This window comes from Choloepus didactylus, chromosome 8, assembly GCF_015220235.1.
Source record: "Choloepus didactylus isolate mChoDid1 chromosome 8, mChoDid1.pri, whole genome shotgun sequence".
Classification (NCBI taxonomy): domain Eukaryota; kingdom Metazoa; phylum Chordata; class Mammalia; order Pilosa; family Megalonychidae; genus Choloepus; species Choloepus didactylus.
In genome coordinates, this window is record NC_051314.1 from 70,806,857 (window position 1) to 70,816,615 (window position 9,759).

Sequence of the window (9,759 nt, forward strand, 5' to 3'; positions counted from 1 at the left end):
CTCTGGCATTCCTCCCAATCCAGGTGGTTCATGATGTGTACACAGTCATGGTTGTCCCCCAGCAGTTATTCCAGATCATTTACTAGTTGTTCCTGGTTGCTTATTAGTTACTCTGGAGGGACTAGCTAACTTCCACTCCTCTCTATGCTGCTACCTTCTTCCATCTCCACTCATGTGTTTTTAAAAAATGTGTTATTTAGTTTTCAAATGTTTGGGGATTTTACAGGTATCTTTTTGTTATTGATATCTAATTTAATTCAGTTTGAAAATAATTTATTTCCTGCTGTGTTAGGTAGAGTATTGAAAATAGCAAGATAGAAAACAAATTTTGCTCACTGTAAGAGAGGAAAAAGATGTGGGTAGTGTTAAAGGCAGTGCACACAACGCACACATACACATATTCAATATCTGCTGAAATGTTTTTAATTGGGGAAAAGAAAGTAACCCTACCCAACATTTTTTTTTTTTTTTAAAGTGAACAACACATAGAAAATAATGGGACATAGATGGTTTACATGAGATTGTGCCTTGAATGCAACTTCAGTCCTTGGAGTAAGCAAATAATGTAAATCTTGAAAACTAAAGGAAGTCAGGCAATGACTCAAACACATGTTTTCCTGAGATCAGGACAGAGGGTTTTAGAAGAAATATAACATAGAATTTAAGAGGTTTCTAGATTGTTACTATAAGAACATTTGTCTGTTTCCTTTTCAAGATTATCAAACAGATTTAAAGGGGTCTGTTTGACTCTCACAATCACACAGTGAGAGCCTCACTAAGAGATTCAGATTTCTGGTAAGAAAGACACATTAATCCTAACTTTATTTGGGGAGGATAGCTGTATTCTCAAGAGCACTGATTTAATTTTTAAGCAGTTTTATTGAGATATATTCATATAATATAATATACAGTCTGCCAAGGTGTACAATCAATGGCTTTCAGTATAATCACAGACTTGTGAATTCATCACCACAGTCAATTTTAGAGCATTTTCATTACTCAAAAAGAAAAAAAAAAACAAAACCCAAACCCCTTAGCAGTAAATTCTGAATCTCTCTACCCTTCCCAAGCTCTACATAACCACTGATCTAATTCTGTCTTTATAGATTTGTTTATATTTAAAGAATACTAAAATATTATTATTAACTATAGTCCATAGTTTGCATTAGGTGTATTTTTCCCATATATAATCCTATTATTAACACCTTGTGATAGTGATGTACATTTGTTATAGTTCATGAAAGAGCATTCTTGTAATATTTGTATAATTCAGCACAGACATTGTCCACCACAGGGTTAGTTATGTAATACAGTCCCACGTTTTATCCTCTAGCTTTCCTTCTAGTAGCATATACGACCTAAAACTACCCTGTTCATTCACATTCACACACATAATTCAATACTATTAACTATACTCACAGTAATATGTTATCATCACCGCTATCTGTTTCCAAACATTTACAATCAACCTTAATAGAAATCCTGCAAAAATTGAGCATCAGCTCCCCATTCTATACCTCCAGTCTATCTTCTGGTAACCTATTTTCTAGAGATTAAATTTATGGGTTTGCTTATTATAATTAGTTCTTATTAATGAGATCATACAATATTTGTCTTGTGATGTCTAGCTTTTTCAATCAATATAATATCCTCCAGGTTCATCCATGTTGTTTCATGCATCAGGATGTCATTCCTTTTTACAGCTGAATAATATTCCTTCATATGTATATATCACGTTTTCCTTAACCATTTGCCAGTTGATGGACAATTGAGCTGCTTCCATCTTTTGGCAACTGTGAATAATGTCACTATTAATGTTGATGTGCAAATGTATATTTGTGTCCCTGTTTTCAGTTCTTTTGGGTATATACCAAGTTGCTGGATTGCCAGGTCATATGGCAATTCCATACTTAGATTCCTGAGGAATCACTACAAGGAGTCTCCTGCAGTGTCTCTGCATTACTTTACATTCCCACTAGTACTGAATGAGTGCTCCTCTTTCTCCACATCCTTTCTAACACTTGTAGCTTTCTGTTTTTTTAATAGTGGCCATTCTAGTAGGGGTGAAATGGTGTCTTATTGTGATTTTGATTTGTGCGGGACACTGATTACGTGCTTCAACTTGGCGGGCCTGGGCTGGGGGACCTGATCAGCCCCTGGGGAGGGTGGTGGGCACGGGCGACAGCGCCCTCCGCAGCCCCCCGGGCCTGGGAAAGTGAGGCCGGAGGCAGGCCCCATTTCCTCACCCAAAATACCACTGTTAGGGGAGGCTTGCCGGAGGGAACTGCCTTTTCCCCACCCCCTTATCTTGCCCGGACACTCCCCGTTGCCAGTGCAACTCCCATCACCACCAGTGCGCATACATTGTTGCCAGACACCGTTACCGGAGCAACTCTCGCCCCTTTTCAATCAACCTCCGCGCCCTCTCAGAACCAATCCAAGCCTTTAACCTCTACAGCTACCCCGCCCTCTAAACGCCCGATATAAGCTTGTACTCTCCCCTAATAAACTCTCTTGGTTTCTTCACCCTAAAAAGAAACGTGTCCCGCCTGTTCCTTTCTCGCCGCCCTCCATACTTTGCACGCCACCCCGCCGGGGACCTGGCCAAGTCCCCCGCCTCGCCCTCGCCTCCGGGAAAGAGCCCCCGCCGCCGGTACCCTCCAAGCAATCCTGAGAGCCTAGGATTTAGCAACCAGCCGCCACCCCCCCCCCCGACGAATCAACTGCGACCGCAACTGGCGCCCAACGTGGGGCCCCTGGAATTAAAAGTCCTCTCCACGCAGCGGTCCAGTAAAACCACCCGCTCGCCCGGACGCCTCTCCAGCTCCCCTTCTCCTCGCCTGCAAAGTAAGGGCCGCCTCTCCCTCGCCGCCCCGCGGAGCCGCCTCTCCCTCGCCGCTCCACGTCCAGAGCCGCCTCTCCCACGCCGCTCCGCGCCCGGGCCGCTCTTCCTTTCCCGCGTTAACCTAACTCTTACCCCCGACTACCTTTCGTCTTCTCTTCCTATGTCCCCCCATTCCTCCTAACACTCTTCCTCCAGTAGCTTTCCCTCTTCCCCTCCATTACTTTGCTGTGGTCCTTCGTGTCTTTGTTTCTTTGTTTCGCGCGGTGTGCCTCTTTGCGACCGCCCCCCCCCCAAACTGCTCTCGCTACTAGAGGCTCCTGCCTTCTATTCTCGCCGTCTCCTTCGGCCTCGCGACCACGGTTTACCTCATTTTCTTTACTCAATAATCAACCCCCCCTTTTTCTTTTCTCACTCCGCTATGGGTAATCGTCTATCTGCACGCCAAGCACCCCAAGTTCGTGCTCTGGCTGGTCTCCTAAACACACATCGCTGTAAGGTGTCTGTCCGGCAGCTGCAAGTATACTGGGACCTCCTGCTGCCCTTTAACCCATGGCTCACCACTTGCCATCTTTGGGACCCTGTTACTTATGATCGCCTTATTGATCGGGTCACCAACGCCATGGAACATGAGAGCAAGCGCTTCCCTCCCGGCTTACTCCCCACCTTAATAACCGTCCGCTCCTGCCTTCAAGGCTCCCTCCCCCCGATCGAGGCCCCATTAAATCCAAGGAGGCCCTATCAACCCAGTCAACAGATTCAGACAGCGATACTAATGTAGACCACGATTCGGACACAGAGTCCTTAGTCGAGCAGATTAACAACGCGCTCGAAGTGACTCCCAAAAAACAAAATAACACTGAGCCTCGCCAAGATGGCGAACTTCCTCCTCCTCCTTCTTCTTCCATCGAGGGGAGGAAGTGCTCCGGCGATGACGTCAGCCCTAAGCTGGGCCGGAAACCGCAAGCGCTTTACCCTGCCCTTTCACAGGGTGGAGCTAGTCCACCATCTTATGCCTTAGCCACTCCCACCGCGCCGCCGTCTTGCGACGCTTGGGGCCTCCCACTTCCGCCTCCCCCTCCGTCAAGCTCCCCCTCGGAGCCGCTACCGGCAGCTGCCGCTGCTCCTCCCACCCTGCCGACTAACAACCCCTGGCTGCCTTCTACACCTCAAGGCAACCCTTGGGGCAACGCTCCCCCTACCCCCACTCCCGCGCCAAGCCCTCTGCAAGCGCGTCCTCCTTTCTCTCGTGCTTTTCGCTGCTTTCCTCTTAACCTTACCCCCACACCACAGAAACCGTATGACTGGTATCCCATTGACTCTGATACTATCAAGCAGCTTCGCAGGGCCGTCAAGGAGGATGGGTTAGGTAGCCCATACGCTTCCCAAATACTGCAGGATCTCAGCATGGACTTTTGCATCCCCCAAGACTGGGCCTCGCTTGCCCGTTCCATTCTTAACCCTGGCCAGTTTGTTGATTGGCGTGCTCACTTCCAGGCGGAAGCAGCTAAGCAAAGTGAGCAAGACGCAGCCACTGGAGTCTATCATCACCCCGAAGCCTATCTAGGCACGGGAGCGTTTCTAAATGCGTCTGCTTATATTAATGTCCCTGCCACCTTCTGGACTATCCTCAGAGGCATCGCCTTACGTGCGTTTGCCAACTGCTCTGCCCGTCGACCTGACAACTTTACCAAGCTCCTCCAGGAGCCAAACGAACCTTTCGCCACCTTCGTATCCAGGGTCGAAGAAACCTGCGCTAGAAAAGTTAGCAACCCCCAAGCCCAGCTAGCTCTCACCCGGGAACTCATTCTAGAAGAGGCTAACCCCCCCTGTAAGCAAGCCATTCTCCCCTTGTGGGAAAAAAGTCTAGATGACTGGGTTCTCGCCTGCAGCGCCTTTGACCCAGCTGCCGCGTCCCTAGCCCAGGCTGTCTCTGGCGCTGTCACTGCCGCCTTAGCCGCCACCACCGGTTGTTTTAAGTGCGGGCAGAGCGGTCATTTTGCCCGGGAGTGCCCCAATGCAGAAGTCAACCGCCCGCCTTTCATGTAGCGCAATGGGCGCCCCCCTCCCACTCCTTGCCCACGCTGCCAGCGTGGCTATCACTGGGCGCGCGATTGCAAAAAAACCCCCCTGCCATTAGTCCCAATAAAGTCATTAACCCCCTTTTTCCACAGCCCCCCAGCCGCACCTCGAGTACAAGCAGCACACCCGAAAACCGTACCTCGGCTGCAAACAACGCATCGCCAACCCCACCACCCCGACCTCCTCTACCCCCCTCTCGCTACTCTTCTCCCCTCCTCGGCCTTATCCAAGCGGCCTTCACCTCAGTGAATTCCTCCAACCCCAATCTTACCTCCTCTTGTTGGCTTTGCCTCTCCACTTCCTCCCCCCTGTATGAGCCAGTTGCCTCCAACCTCTCCTTTTCAGAAAACACAGAGGACAGCCCCTCGGAATGCAATTGGAATACCTCTGCCGTCCCCCTAACCTTTCATTCAGTCTCCTTTACAGGAAAGTGCATCCGCCCTCGCTCAAGTAACTCTCCCAACCTCACAGCTTGCGCCGACTACTCATCTCCCAGCAGCTCTGCAAAATTTCTCATCCCTCATAACTCCTCCCAATGGCTCTGCTCCTCTACAGGGCTTACCCCCTGCCTTAACGTGCAAACCCTCAATACAACTAATGAAACTTGCCTCCTAATTGTCCTCATCCCTAGGGTCCTATACCATAGCGAGGAAGACTTCTTCCTCCGCCTGGAAACAACTGCAGCTTCTGCCCCACTGCAAAAGCGAGAGCCCATCACCGTCCTCACGATTGCCTCCCTCCTAGGTCTTGCAGGCGCTGGCACCGGAATCGCTGCATTAGCCAGTCAAGGCTCCGCCCTAACTCACCTCCGGGCGGCTATTAACGAGGACATTCGTCACCTACAAGACGCTATTTCCCATCTTAAAAATTCTGTCAATTCCCTCTCTGAGGTCGTGCTCCAAAACCGCCGAGGCCTCGACCTTCTCCTCCTCAAAGAAGGAGGCCTTTGCGCCACCCTAGGAGAAGAGTGCTGTGTATATGCCAATTCCACAGGTCTCGCCGAGGACAGCCTAAAGAAGGTCCGAGAGGGACTGGAACAACGCAAAAGAGACCGTGAAGCCACCAGCTATTGGTCCCACATCTTTACCCCCCTCCTCCCTTACCTCCTCCCCCTCCTCGGCCCCCTACTAATGATTATTCTAGCTCTCACCTTAGGACCCTGCATTATCCGCAGAATTGTCCAGCTTGTAAGGAAACAAACGGATGCTATTTTCTCCTCGTTCGTGCAAGTCCAGTACCAGCGACTCGCCACCTCTGACGCTCCCTACTCCGAGATGACAACCAACCCTCCGCGACCTCACCGCCACCGGTCAACCCGCCGACCGCGAGGCCCTTCTCGATCGCCTGAACATCGCACCAACCTCGAGTTCCAGCTTCTCTGAACCTCCAACTTTAAACCCCCCACCCTCGTCCATCCCGCAAGCAGCAAGGCCCCTGTCGAGCGCCCGGGCGCCACACCAACGCCGAGCTCCAGCCTCGCTGAGCCACCGTCAACCCCTTTTTCCCCTCCCTGGCCTCCCCCTTCCCTCATCCCTTAGCGGGCCTCTCCGGTAAGCTTCTTCCTTTAATTAGAAAAGAAGGGGGAAATGCGGGACACTGATTACGTGCTTCAACTTGGCGGGCCTGGGCTGGGGGACCTGATCAGCCCCTGGGGAGGGTGGTGGGCACGGGCGACAGCGCCCTCCGCAGCCCCCCGGGCCTGGGAAAGTGAGGCCGGAGGCAGGCCCCATTTCCTCACCCAAAATACCACTGTTAGGGGAGGCTTGCCGGAGGGAACCGCCTTTTCCCCACCCCCTTATCTTGCCCAGACACTCCCCGTTGCCAGTGCAACTCCCATCACCACCAGTGCGCATACATTGTTGCCAGACACCGTTACCGGAGCAACTCTCGCCCCTTTTCAATCAACCTCCGCGCCCTCTCAGAACCAATCCAAGCCTTTAACCTCTACAGCTACCCCGCCCTCTAAACGCCCGATATAAGCTTGTACTCTCCCCTAATAAACTCTCTTGGTTTCTTCACCCTAAAAAGAAACGTGTCCCGCCTGTTCCTTTCTCGCCGCCCTCCATACTTTGCACGCCACCCCGCCGGGGACCTGGCCAAGTCCCCCGCCTCGCCCTCGCCTCCGGGAAAGAGCCCCCGCCGCCGGTACCCTCCAAGCAATCCTGAGAGCCTAGGATTTAGCAACCGGCCGCCACCCCCGCCCCCGACGAATCAACTGCGACCGCAGATTTGCATTTCCCTAATAGCTAATAATGTTGAGCATAGTTTCATGTGCTTTTTGGCCATTTGTATTTCCTCTTTGGAAAAATGTCTGTTTAAGTCTTTTTAAAATGAGGTTGTTTGTCTTTTTATTGTTTAGTTGTAGAATTTTTTTATATATTCTGGATATAAAACCCTTATCAGATATGTGGTTTCCAAATATTTTTTCCCATCTCATAGGCTGCCTTTTCACTTTCTTGACAAAGTCCTTTGAAGCACAGAAGTTTTTAATTTGAGGTGGTCCCATTTATCTATTTTATCCTTTCATTGCTTGTGCTTTGGGTATAAAGTAAGAAACCATTGCCTACCACAAGATCTTGAAGATGCATTCCTACATTTCTTTTATTTTATTTATTTTTTTTTTTAATCATCATTTTATTGAGATATATTCACATACCACGCAGTCATACAAAACAAATTGTACTTTCGATTGTTTACAGTACCATTACATAGTTGTACATTCATCACCTAAATCAATCCCTGACACCTTCATTAGCACACACACAAAAATAACAAGAATAATAATTAGAGTGAAAAAGAGCAATTGAAGTAAAAAAGAACACTAGGTACCTTTGTCTGTTTGTTTGCTTCCCCTACTTTTCTACACATCCATCCATAAACTAGACAAAGTGGAGTTTGGTCCTTATGGCATTCCCAATCCCACTGTCACCCCTCATAAGCTACATTTTTATACAACTGTCTTCGAGATTCATGGGTTCTGGGTTGTAGTTTAATAGTTTCAGGTATCCACCACCAGCTACCCCAATTCTTTAGAACCTAAAAAAGGTTGTCTAAAGTGTGCGTAAGAGTGCCCACCAGAGTGATCTCTCGGCTCGTTTTGGAATCTCTCTGCCACTGAAGCTTATTTCATTTCCTTTCACATCCCCCTTTTGGTCAAGAAGATGTTCTCCATCCCACGATGCCGGGTCTACATTCCTCCCCGGGAGTCATATTCCACGTTGCCAGGGAGATTCACTTCCCTGGGTGTCTGATCCCACGTAGGGGGGAGGGCAGTGATTTCACCTTTCAAGTTGGCTTAGCCAGAGAGAGAGGGCCACATCTGAGCAACAAAGAGGCATTCAGGAGGAGACTCTTAGGCACAAATACAGGGAGGCCTAGCCTCTCCTTTGCAGCAACCGTCTTCCCAAGGGTAAAACTTATGGTAGAGGGCTCAACCCATCAAACCACCAGTCCCCTATGTCTGTGGTCATGTTAGCAACCATGGAGGTGGGGTAGGCGAATACCCCTGCATTCTCCACAGGCTCCTCAAGGGGGCACTACATCTTTTTTTTTTTTTTCCTTGTTTGTCTTTTTTCTTTTTTTTTTGTTTTTTTTTAACTTTCCCTTCTTTTTTCAAATCAACTGTATGAAAAAAAAAGTTAAAAAGAAAACAAACATACAATAAAAGAACATTTCAAAGAGACCATAGCAAGGGAGTAAGAAAAAGACAACTAACCTAAGATAACTGCTTAACTTCCAACATGTTCCTACTTTACCCCAAGAAAGTTACATAATATAGCAACATTTCAGTGAACTTGTTCCTACTACATCCATCAGAAATTAACAGACCATAGTTATTTCAGGGCATCCCCAGAACGTTAAATAGCTTATCTGTTCTTCTTGGATTATTGTTCCCCCTTCCTTAATTGCTCTCTACTGCTAGTTCCCCTACATTCTACATTATAAACCATTTGTTTTACATTTTTCAAAGTTCACATTAGTGGTAGCATATAATATTTCTCTTTTTGTGCCTGGCTTATTTCGCTCAGCATTATGTCTTCAAGGTTCATCCATGTTGTCATATGTTTCACCAGATCGTTCCTTCTTACTGCCGCGTAGTATTCCATCGTGTGTATATACCACATTTTATTTATCCACTCATCTGTTGAAGGACATTTGGGTTGTTTCCATCTCTTGGCAATTGTGAATAATGCTGCTATGAACATTGGCGTGCAGATATCTGTTCGTGTCACTGCTTTCCGATCTTCCGGGTATATACCGAGAAGTGCAATCGCTGGATCGAATGGTAGCTCTATATCTAGTTTTCTAAGGAACTGCCAGACTGACTTCCAGAGTGGCTGAACCATTATACAGTCCCACCAACAATGAATAAGAGTTCCAATTCCTCCACATCCCCTCCAGCATTTGTAGTTTCCTGTTTGTTTAATGGCAGCCATTCTAACCGGTGTTAGATGGTATCTCATTGTGGTCTTAATTTGCATCTCTCTAATAGCTAGTGAAGCTAAACATTTTTCCATGTGTTTCTTGGCCATTTGTATTTCCTTTTCAGAGAACTGTCTTTTCATATCTTTTGCCCATTTTATAATTGGGCTGTCTGTACTATTGTCATTGAGTTGTAGGATTTCTTTGTATATGCAAGATATCAGTCTTTTGTCAGATACATGGTTTCCAAAAATTTTTTCCCATTGAGTTGGCTGCCTCTTTACCTTTTTGAGAAATTCCTTTGAGGTGCAGAAACTTCTAAGCTTGAGGAGTTCCCATTTATCTATTTTCTCTTTTGTTGCTTGTGCTTTGGGTGTAAAGTCTAGGAAGTGGCCTCCTAATACAAGGTCTTG